Below are 12,162 nucleotides of genomic sequence, written 5' to 3'. Positions count from 1 at the left end.
GCACCTCAACTCTCCTGTTTCCACCAGAACTGTCCGTCGGGACAATAAATTATTGTGGTCGAAAACAAGGTGTTTCAGTTTTATTGTCCAACCCCTATATATATATATATATATATATATATATATATATATATATATATATATATATATATATATATATATATAGTAAAAAAAATGCTTTGTGTTGCTCTGATGCAAAGGGAGGTGCCTAAGCTACTCTAATTTTTTATTTGCTTGTTTAAGGTTCTATTCTAATAGACAATAGACTTTAATTAGTGTTATTTGCAACAAAACATAAAAAAGTAAAAAAAAAAACACATGCTGTCCATTGTAAAGGACACAGGGTCTGAAAGGGTCAAAGATTTGTGTGTGTGTGTCTATGTGTGTGTGTGTTCATGGTTAGCGGCCTATGTCACTGCAGTGGTCAGCATTACTATAGCTAAAGCATTTTGTAGGTCTTCTGGCCTTCAGTTTCATTATAAACTCATCAGCGCCACTGCAATCTCAGCTCAGCTTCTTAGAAATGACCATCGTTACCGTAGTGATGAGAACACACTTAATACACCCCGCTGCAGCCCTCCTTTTCAATACCATTTTAACATGCCCTTATCTCGCTTTTGTTCCAAATGTACGGGTCATTCTGCTTCTGTATTTACTCAAGTGAAGCTTTACTTATTATTCAGATTTGTGCTTGTATTACTAGAGCTCTAGGCAAACCAACAACTCTTAGCTTGATTTAGGGCATGTCAAAGTGTTTTTGCTATCATAACGTCAGGAAAAGTACACCTTGTACAAGCTCGAAACTTACTAAAGGCATCTACTATTTCAATGAATGATGGGTTTGTTTTGGGTGTAAAGTGAAATAAACCAATCAGCGAGTCACTTGCCTTTCCCTTTAAGTGCCAGGTGAGCTCTGAATTTGGCATATTGGTATTTTCACAGCGCATCACTTCTGCATGTCCTGACAGAGGTTATTTTATGTTGTATTTTATTGTTTTTGGATTTTATATTCTGTTTATTGTTGATTTAAAAGTTGGGTTGTGTCACAAGCTAGGGGTGTATGCACGTTAGCCACATGTGGCGTGCCTCCATTGCCAAGATAGCAATGAACTGTTAATGTCTGTCTAGGTTCATTTCAATCAGTGGCCCATGTGTGTTTTCTATTGTCTAGATAGCAATACATCAGAAATTTACCTAAACACAGACACACCTCACTTCCAGGCAACCATGCTCTTTGGCATAGATATATTCACAAGTTTCATTGCTTTTTAAACAATGCAGGCATAAGGTGTAAAAATAGACTGTTTGTGGGGTGTAAGATAGCAATGAACATCAGCATTCCCTATGCACAGGGTCTAATATAAAGCCCTTTGTTTGATACCTCATTAAACTCTGCATTTGTATGATGGATTCAAAAACTTTCTGGCTAACCACATAGGCCCCACTTGGTCATGTTATTTGGGTTGGTGAGTCAATGGATTGAAATACCATGAATGTAGATTAAGATTGAGCATCCTGGAAATCAAACCATGATCAAATTACACCATTTAGGATAAAAGCTTGGTGAAAGTTATACAGTGTTCACCTTTATTTGGCAGTACTTCTAGTTCCACCATTATCTCCAGCTCTATAAAAGCTTCTCCTGAGATTTCTTAGGTTTCTTATGGCTCTGCCAGCACTCTTTGAAGCATTAGGCAATGATTAATACAGCATTATCTAGGAAATAAAATCTAATGTTGCTGCTTTTTATGTTTGGGTTAAAGAAAAAAGCAGCCAAAAGACAAAAGAATGATAAAAGGAACGTAGAGCAAATTTCTTCTGGTGCAAAACAAGTTAGACATGTTGACTTGATGTCAAATCTTTTCAAACAAGCTGAAAGTGTGCTGCACCAAAGCTCCCGATTTTTTTTTGGTACATGTTGCTTCATCTTGAGAGGGTAACATTTCCCCACTTGGATAAAAAAATCCCTGCAGTCTAAAAGGTCAGTTTCATCACTTTTCTTTACAGAAGTATTTCTTCACCACATTTCTTTTTCTGCTTAATGAATAACAAATGTTGCTATTCAAAAAAAAAGGCAAGCGGTACATTAGGGTGGAATCTTCTAAATGAAAAATGGCATTAGCCATTAGTGGTGTCCCTCACTATCTTTAATAAACTCCTGAAGACAGAGCTCTTCAAAAACACTTACTCTTTTAACACCTCTAACACACTAACTACTTCTAACCTCATTTCCTTCTTCCCCTCCTTCACTCCTCTATCCCATTATTTCCCTTTGACCTCCTTTAGGCCCTATCTAAAGATGTTTTTACCTTTAACTTCTATTACTTTTGTACTTCACTATTGTAAGTCGCTTTGGACAAAAAGAAACAAAAATCAGGTTATAATTCATATAAAAACCCAACTCAAGAACAGCTTTCGCTTATAACTCGTAACATTGGTAACAGTTTGATTAGGTTGGTAATGCTGGAACACCAGCTACAATACAATTAAACTGTTGATACCGTCAACGTTACAACACAACATATTATTTTAAGTACTGTTTTTACATATGAGGCAACTAGAAGGGTAGAATTAGAACTCTTTTCTTCTCAGCTGAGCATACAGACTTTTTTAAAAATGTATTTTTAATTTTCTCCAATTTTTCACTCTAATTTTGCTATAGGCCAATTGTTTCACACATTCAATCCTATACATCAGCTCACAGACGCCTGGTGCTGACCAATATCAACCTAGGAGTGATGTGGGAAAAGTGCACCATCTACCCTCCCAAAGACAGCAAGGCCAAGTTTGCTCTCTCAGGGCTCCAGCAGCTAATAGCAAGCAGCATGACCAGGATTCAAATAAGCGATCTCTTGATCATAGTGGCAGAACTTAGCCTGCTGGACCACTCGGCACCCCGCACCCTTTTCTGACAGTTAAACGAATAAGCCAATATCCACAGACTCATCAAAGGAAAACAAGCTAAGCATACCATTTAAGGAAATTAACATAGCTTGCACATCACATCAGTATGCATTTTCATGACAAAATATGTTTCATGATTTGTAGACCCAATGTTGTGTGGAGTGAAGGATACAATGATGTGTTGACATGTCTTTGCTTTTTGTGAGTTATTTATTGCTGCACTATGTATGCAGCTCTGGAAAAAAAATAAGAGACCACTTGAAAATGATGAGTTTCTTTGATTTTACCAAATTGAAATCCTCTGGAACACAATCATGAGGAAGCTGGATGATCACAAGCCATCAAACCAAGCTGAAATGCTTGAATTTTTGCACCAGGAAAAAAGCAGTGTGTAAGACTGGTGGAGGAGAACATGCCAAGATCAATGAAAACGTTTATTAAAAATCAGGTTTATTCCACCATACTCCATACTGATTTCTGAAATCTTAAAACTTTATGAACATGAACTCAGTTTCTTCACATTATTCGAGGTCTGAAAGCTCTGCATCTTTTTTTTTTGTCATTTAAACCATTTCATTCTCATTTTCTCCAAATAAATGTTCTAAATGACAAATATGTTTATTTGGAATTTGGGAGAAATGCTGTCTGTAGTTTATAGAATAAAACAACAATGTTCATTTTACTTCAACATTTATCTATAAAAAGCAAAATCAGAGAAACTGAAGTGGTCTTTTAATTGTATTTTCCATAGCTGTATATGCCAGTTCTTGGTCTTACTTATTATACTTATTAACTCTGATTTCTGTCTCTGCTCAATCCTGGATTTTATTTATGCTAGGTTTCCCTTGTTTTTGCATTAAAGGCTGTTTGTAAAGTTTTGTGGACGCATTTTAGCTTACAGAATTTGCACATTTTGTAAAGTTTATTCTTGCAATTACAGACACTTCAGCTATTTTCAAGTAACAAATCACTAGAAGCGTGGAAGGAAACACTTTCAGTTATCAGCCAGAAAACTTTCATTGAGGAAAACAACAACTTTGTGAAGCAACACATTGTAACTGTAACCACATGGTAGTAGGCTTTAGGGTGTGCTATTGTCGATGAGCTGTGAATGTTGGCTTGTTAGCTAAACTGTCAGAAAAACGTGTGAGCTAAACTGAGAAGTTAGGAGTTCTAATTATGGTCTGCTGGTTTGATTGCCTCACGTGAAAATTAACTGTATTTGTAGAGATACGATGTGTTATAAACGTACCAAATGTGACTGCTGATGATCACATGATCACATGATTTTTAAGTGACGTACAGGCAATGTTTATTGAGCTACACATGCAGGAGTAGTGTGTAATGCCGTGTTGTGTCTGTATGTGTAGCTTAATAAATATTGCCATTATGTGTCTACATTTCTTATTATTTATTGTTTCTGGTAATCTGTATCTTCCTTTCTTTCTTTCTTTTTTATTTTTATTTTTTTATGTGTGTGTGTGTTGATTTAAAATAAGTACTTCTTTTATTTGTTTTTTTTTTACTATTTTATTTCTTATTTTTTTCTAATTTAATCAAATTATTAAATGTTTAAAATCCCTTTGATGTTGTAAATGCTCAGCAACATTGTTAATAAGGGTCATGCTCAATGTTTTTTCCAAGTGAAAATAATGGTTGGTTGATTGATTGATTTTCAAACATTAGTATAGAAATTAGTATGGTTTTTGTTTCTAAATAAATATGAAGTTGTTTTTTTTTTTCAGTATTTGAGGTCTGAATGTACTGCATTCTTTCCTTACTTTGACAATTTCTACTTTTGTGATTTTCAAATAAATGCTACAAATTATAATATTTGAATTTCAAATTGGAAGAAATGTTTTCAGTAGTTTATTATATAAAAAACTGTATCTTTGAGCTACATGTGCTGGAGTACTGTGTGTATGTGTAGATTAATAGATATTGCCATTATGTGTCTACATTTTAAATTTTGTATTGTTTCTGGTAACCTGTATAAAATGTAAAACATTACTATAGTTTTTGTTTCTAAATTAATATGAACTTGTTTTTTTCAGTATTTGAGGTCTGAAAGCACTGCGTTCTTTCCTTATTTTGACAATTTCTCATTTTTGATTTTTAAATTAATGCTATGAATGACAATATTTTTTATTTGAATTTGGGAGAAATGTTTTCAGTAGTTTATTGTATAGAAAACAATATTTTTTGAGCTACACGTGCAGGAATATGTCTGTAGCTTAATAAATAGCTTAATAAATATTGCCATTATGAGTCTACATTTTAATTATTTATTGTTTCTGGCAACCTGTATCTTCCTTACTTTCTTCAGAATTGCATTACAAACTGACATGACTCAATATTTTTTGATGATGATGATGATGATGGTAATGAGTGTATAAATGTCTTCTTATTTTAACTTGCCATACTTTTCATTTTGTCAAATGTTCTTTTTCCAATTTTGTACTTTCTATTATTTATTTCCAGGTTAGAGTTTTGGAGCACACTGTGTAATGACACCGGCTGGCTCGGGGAGAATTGAAAATCACTGAAATAAGCATGCTCAGAATTATAATCAGGCTCTAATGGCTCAGTTCAAATGAGGATGAGGCACTGAGTGACTGATTTGTAAAGTTATCATCACATTGGAACATCCAAAGACAACTCTCTATTAAAGTATATAGCTTTCCCTGAATATTAAGCAGATTCTCGAATAGTTTCAACTAATTAGAGGCTCACATAATAAAAAATCTCATGTGTTCCATATGCTGGACAAGTGTTTATAAGATGTCTCTCAGGCATAACCACAAAGCTGTTGAAATATACATTACATATACAGCTCTCAAAAAAAACAGACCACCTCAAAATAATCAGTTTCTCTGAGTTTACTATTTATAGGTATATGTTTGAGTAAAAAAAACAATGTTAGCATTTATTAGAAAGCATTTCTTCCAAATTCCAATTTGTGCCAGTGTCATAAGGTCATCCAAAAGCAGTGTGAAAGACTGGTGGAGAGCAAGAAAATATGCATGAAAGCTGTGATTTTACACTAAATATTGATCTCTGAACTCCTAAAACATTAGTGTTGTTTTGTTTCTAAATAAATATGAAGTTGTTTTGTTTGCAGTATTTGAGATCTTAATGCACTGCATTTTTTCCCTTATTTTGACCATTTTTCACTTCTCATTTTTAGATAAATGCTATAAATTACAACATTTTTAAAATGGAATTTGGAAGAAATGTTTTAATAGTGTATAGAATAAAACAACATTGTTCCTTTTTACTTAAACAAATAACTGTAAACAGCAAAATCAGAGAAACTGGTCTTTTTGAAGTGGTCTCTTAATTATTTCCAGAGCTGTATAGTACAATGTGTGTAATATAAAGCTCTGGAAAAAAAATAAAAATAAGAGACCACTTTAAAAAACAATTAGTATCTTTGATTTTACCAAATTGAAAACCTCTGGAATATAATCAAGAGGAAAATGGATGATCACAAGCCATCAAACCAAGCTGAACTGCTTGAATTTTTGCATCAGGAGTGGCATAAAGTTATCCAAAAGCAGTGTGTAAGACTGGTGAAGGAGAACATGCCAAGGGGCATGAAAACTGTGAACAAAAACCAGAGTTATTCCACCAAATATTGATTTCTGAACTCTTAAAACTTAATGAATATTGTTTTCTTTGTATTATTTGAGGTCTGAAAGCTCTGCATCTTTTTTGTTATTTCAGACATTTCTCATTTTCTGCAATGAAATGCTCTTAATGACAATATTTTTATTTGGAATTTGGGGGAAACATTGTTCGTAGTTTATAGAATAAAACAACCATGTTTATTTTACTCAAACATATACCTATAAAAAGCAAAATCAGAAAAACTGATTCAGAAACTGAAGTGGTCTCTTCATTTTTCCAGAGCTGTATGACACACACACACACACACACACACACACACACACACACACACACACACACACACACACACACACACACACACAAACACATGGATTAAGAGCAAGGCCTGCTTCAGTAGAGGGCCTGCGAGGGCTTTTGATTCGACCCGTCCCCCTCCCCTTCCCCTCCTCACTCATTACAGATGCCCAGCTGAAATTACCTGCTGTTCTGAAAGAACATTAAAGTTAATTTTAAAGTGTAATGGATCCCATCAGCCAGTGAACCTGAAGTGTTAAGGGTTTTTTACACCTCACTGCCCACCCCTTAATACAATAATTCACATAACTTTCATACCACCTGTCTCCAACAGCTCCCAAAGCCTTCATCTTTAAATACAGTCTGTGCTTGCTATGAGTGGCTCAGTCTTTACAGCCGCATAAAGGGAATAGGTTGCTTGGTTATGGTGATTCTGTATGTTTCATGTCGATCATCAGAATTTAACTATAGATGAAAATGGATTTGGCGAAGGCTGAATGTCATGTGTTTTTATGTGCAGTACCAGTCAAACCTTTGCAACTTAGATGCTCCGAGTGGTCTAGCAGTCCAAAGCACTGCCACTATGATCGGGAGACCGCTGGTGCGAATCCAGGTCATGTAGCTTGCCATCAGCTGTCGGAGCCCTGAGAGAGCACAATCTGCCTTGCTCTCTCTGGGTGGGTAGATGGCACTCTCTCCACACATCACTCCAAAGGGTGATGTCGATTAGCACAAGGCATCTATGAGCTGATGTATCAGAACCGAGTCGCTGCGTTTTCCTCCGAACTCGCTGTGATGCTACTTGGTAATATTACATCAGCAGCAGTTTGACAAGACGTGGTGGCAGACTTCACATGTGTCGGAGGAGGCATGTGCTAGTCTCCAGCCTTCATGTGTTGTGGCATCACTCGTGATAGGATACATACAGCTGAGTAACAGCTGAATGTGTCGGACAATTGAACAAGCTAAATTGGGAGAAAATGGGAAATATTTTGGGAAATTAAAATTATGGGCATTAAAAAAACTTTTAATTTTATGCATTGTAGATAAATTAATTCATTTTACTAATATAATGAACAAAAAGTGTTAAATAAACAGAATTTTTCAGTCAGCTTTATGAGGTAGTCCTCTGCAATTTCTTCCAAACAAGCCCTTGGAACCACATCAGTATGTGGATGAGCTCCATAAATATTGAGTCTACATTTTCAGTTAACAGCTGTGCTGAATTTCTTGGCTCTTAATAAGTTTGAGAGCATCAGTTGTAAAGCTGTGAAGAGGTAGAGTTGGTATACAGTGAATAGCTCTATTTGAGTAATGTTCTAATTTATATTATGGCAAGAAAAACTCAACTAAGTAAAGTCAAATTATTACTTAAAGAAAAAAAATACAGTAAGAAATGAAGGTCAGTCAATCCAAAAGATTGTAAAATCTTTAAAAGCATTCTCAAGTACAATTACAAAGACCTTCAGAAACTTTAAGATGAAACTGGCTCTCATCAGGACCACCTCAGAAGAGGAAGACCAAGAGTTACCTCTGTTTCACAGGATAAGTTTATCAGACTTATCAGCCTCAGAAACTGCAAGTTAACAGTTTATACAACTGAATCATTGATATGTGGTCAGAGACTTCATAATAATAGAAAGCTTCTGTAATAGGATTCTGGGTCCCACTTTATAATATATGTATTAATAACTAGGCAGTTACAATTTAAACATCTATTTAATAACAGTGTAGTTACACAGTAGTTACACAGCTCTTGTGTAGTATGTATGTAGGGCTATAGGAAGATGGATAAAATATTCTGCTATGACTAACTGACCTTTATACACATTTGTAATTACATAACCTGTACATCTGTAATTAATATGTAACAATGTGTTTACCAGTATTCATCTTTACCAGTAATTACACTGTTATTCTTATTCTATTTAATTTTTATTTGTTTGATTATTTGTTTGTGTTTGTTTACTGTAGTATATTTGTAGTGTTTTAGTATGTCTATTTTCCTTTTTAGCTATAATATTGCATGTATGTATACTTAGTGTATAAACCTTTTACAACAGTACAATCTATTGTCTTTACTTATGTGTCTCATTGCTTATATTATCCTTATAAAAAAATGTTGCTGTAGTAAATTAAATCTTCTTCAGATTAAGAGAAAGAAAAATGAAAACCAGTAAAACCAATCCCTCTTTGGTCTTCACTAAATAATAAATAACAGTCAAAGTATGAAATATTGACAACGCAAATGGATATGCAGTAAATTAATAAAAATCTGGCCAAAAAAGAAAAAAAAAAAAAACTTAGCAGCAACACTTGTGAGGGAAAATGGAACATTGGGCATGTGGGAACGCTTCTAGTTAGGTGCAAGAAAAGAGTGTTTATTGCATCCTAGTGATCCAATTAAACTATAAAATATGCAAGCGTATCCAGGCAATACAAAATAGAAATGCAAATATAAACAATCACATGGGGTTGTGAGGTGTTGGGGCGTGAAGCACTATGCCACATAGCTAATTTTGGGCTTTTTTCCCTTATTTGTGATGAGAACAAGGGGCATCTTTGTTTACTTTGTGGTACAATCTCCAGTGTGACAGCAGATCTGTTGATAGTGATTATATCAGCAATAATAAACTTAGAAAATGAGTAGTAAAATATTGTGGTGTTGCAGCTCAGGCCACCCTGGACCAATCTCATTGCAAAAGTGGCACTGAGGTGTTGAAAAACTCCAGCAGCACTGCTGTTTTTGATCTACTCAAAACACACAAAAAAACAAAATCTGACAAACTGCGCTTACCGGCACTAAGCTCTAGCTCTTTTGCCATTCAGAGGTGAGTATTATTGGTTTGTAGTCTTCTGATGAATGCTGCTCAGCACTGCTTAGCACTGCTGGAGCAGCATTAGCCGCTAATTGTGCTAGCTCTTCTGCTATTTAGAGGGAAGTATATTAGATTGTAGCCTGCATGTTTACCATGTTAAAACAAACTACATGGAATGAACCACTAGCTAATATCGCCTTGGCTTACCGAAGCGCACAAACTGTGGCTATCTCTAGGAGTTAGCGGCTAATGCTAATGCTGCTGCACCCAGCCTTAGTAGAAATCTGGATATGTAAGCTTACTGTAAATGAACAGAAGCACTTTACTCACCCAAATAAACCCAGAGTTTTCAGAAGAGAAATTTGTGTAGTTTAACATCCAGCACTCATTTGACTTTTAAAGAAAATGTTTTTTTTAAGAATTACAGTTTTATTTACTCAACTTAGCTTTACTTAACTTATTTAGCTTACCCGCCCTTAACACCACCCACTGGGGAGACCTGCTAGATTAGAAGGATAACATGGCAACACCCCTGTTCCTTACTAGTGTCGCATAATGCGCCTTATAATCCGGTGCGCCTTATAGTGCAATAAATACGGTAAGGTAATACTGCAGTTCGACATACAACCAGAGCTCAAAAAGAACCTAAAGCCCATCGGATTAATAACGTATATAATCCAGTAGACATGGGAAGGGAATTACAAAGTAATAACACTACTACAGTGATTAAAGAAACACAAAATAATGAGGCTGAAAACATTGATTATTGTTGCAGAAACAAGGAGGTGGTCATTATGTTACACTTGATCTGTTTATAATGCCTTATAGAGCATTATAGTGCTTTTAAATGGCTAGTTGCCTTATTCAGGAAGTTTCCTCTCCTATTCATCTATTCTAAAATCAAACTGTACGGCTTCCTGCATATCAGAATCGACTGCATCTCACATTATACTGCTGTCTCTACAGAACAACAAAGAGCATCTGAAAAGTCTGACAGTATACAATACTCTTTTCAATGCAGCCAATCAGCTGTCGCCTTCTCCAGTAATCCCTGTCTGATTCCGTTGATCTCCTGCTTGTTTGATCAATGAGAATTGGCAGTTGTAATTGATTTCTGTGGGAAAGACCAGCATCTTTTTCCTTCTAGAAGCCTTAAATATCTCTCTCTCTCTCTCTGCATACTTTCTTACTGTAGCTACAGCAAATCGGCTTGGCCAACATCTTGATCCAGTGACCTTTTGAGGTTCTTCAACATATACTATAGTGAAAAAGGCCTTGTTTCTTAACACATATTGATAGAAGGTTTTCAGAAGTTTCCTCAATAAATGTTTGTTTCTTAATGATTATTTTAAGACGATATATTACAAAAGAAAAGCCACAGAAAAAGAAAAATCTTAATTTAATGAAGAACTATGATTTTTACTTTGCACAAGAAGGCATAATAAACACAGATAAAGAAGAAAAAAAACAGAGAACAATACAAAATAAATGTGAATAGAAAGTATAAAAAAAGCCCATAAAGGGCTCGAACAAAGTATTTTCCCTCAAAGTAAAAAAAAAGAAGGTTTGTGTTATTGTGAAGCAGATTCCATCTGTTTGTGAAGTAATTAACATACAAAAACACAAACACAGTCACCATTCTTTGCATGAGAATTGGTTAGAATGCGAGTAGATAAGATTTGAGCTGTGTTTTGAAGCTAATGAGGACAGAACATTTTTTTTAAAATAAGATTGTAGATTGTTCCAAATTGAACTGTCTAGTTAACATCATAACATACACTGCCTGACCAAAAAACAATAAAAAAAATGTCAATCAAAAAAAAAAGGTCACACACTCTAATATTTCATTGGAGCGTCTTTAGCTTGAATTACAGCATGCATTTGCTGTGGCATTGTTTCGATAAGCTTCTGCAATGTCACAAGATTTATTTTAATCCAGTGTTAATTAATTAATTTTTCACCAAGATCTTGCAGCAGCTTTGATGATGGAAGAGTCTGACCACTGCACAAAGTTCTTCTAAAGGAAAACCCAAAGATTGTCAATGAGGTTAAGATCTGGACTCTGTGGTGAACAATAATTCATGTGTGAAAATGATGAGCTCATGTTTCCTGAAACACTCTTTCACAATTCCAGCCCCATGAATCCTGAGAGTGTCATCTTGGAACATACCCGTCTCGTCAGGAGAGAAAAAAAAAACATTGATGGAATAACCTGGTCTATATTCAGTATATTCAGGTAGAGTCAGCTGACCTCATTCTTTCAGCACATACTGTTGCTGAACCTAAACCTGACCAACTCATTTACATAGTCAAATTCAGGTGGAGATTTTTTTTTTTCCGGACATGCAGTGTATCATATATATATATATATATATATATATATATATATATATATATATATATATATATATAGTATCAGATAAAAGTTTGGACATAACTTCTTATTTAATGTTTCTCTTTATTGTTTTATTTAATGTGTTTTCTAGATTAATAATAATAAAAATAATTCAATTAA

This window comes from Astyanax mexicanus, chromosome 8 (assembly GCF_023375975.1).
Source record: "Astyanax mexicanus isolate ESR-SI-001 chromosome 8, AstMex3_surface, whole genome shotgun sequence".
In the NCBI taxonomy this organism is placed as follows: Eukaryota; Metazoa; Chordata; class Actinopteri; order Characiformes; family Acestrorhamphidae; genus Astyanax; species Astyanax mexicanus.
This window is presented reverse-complemented; position numbering follows the sequence as displayed.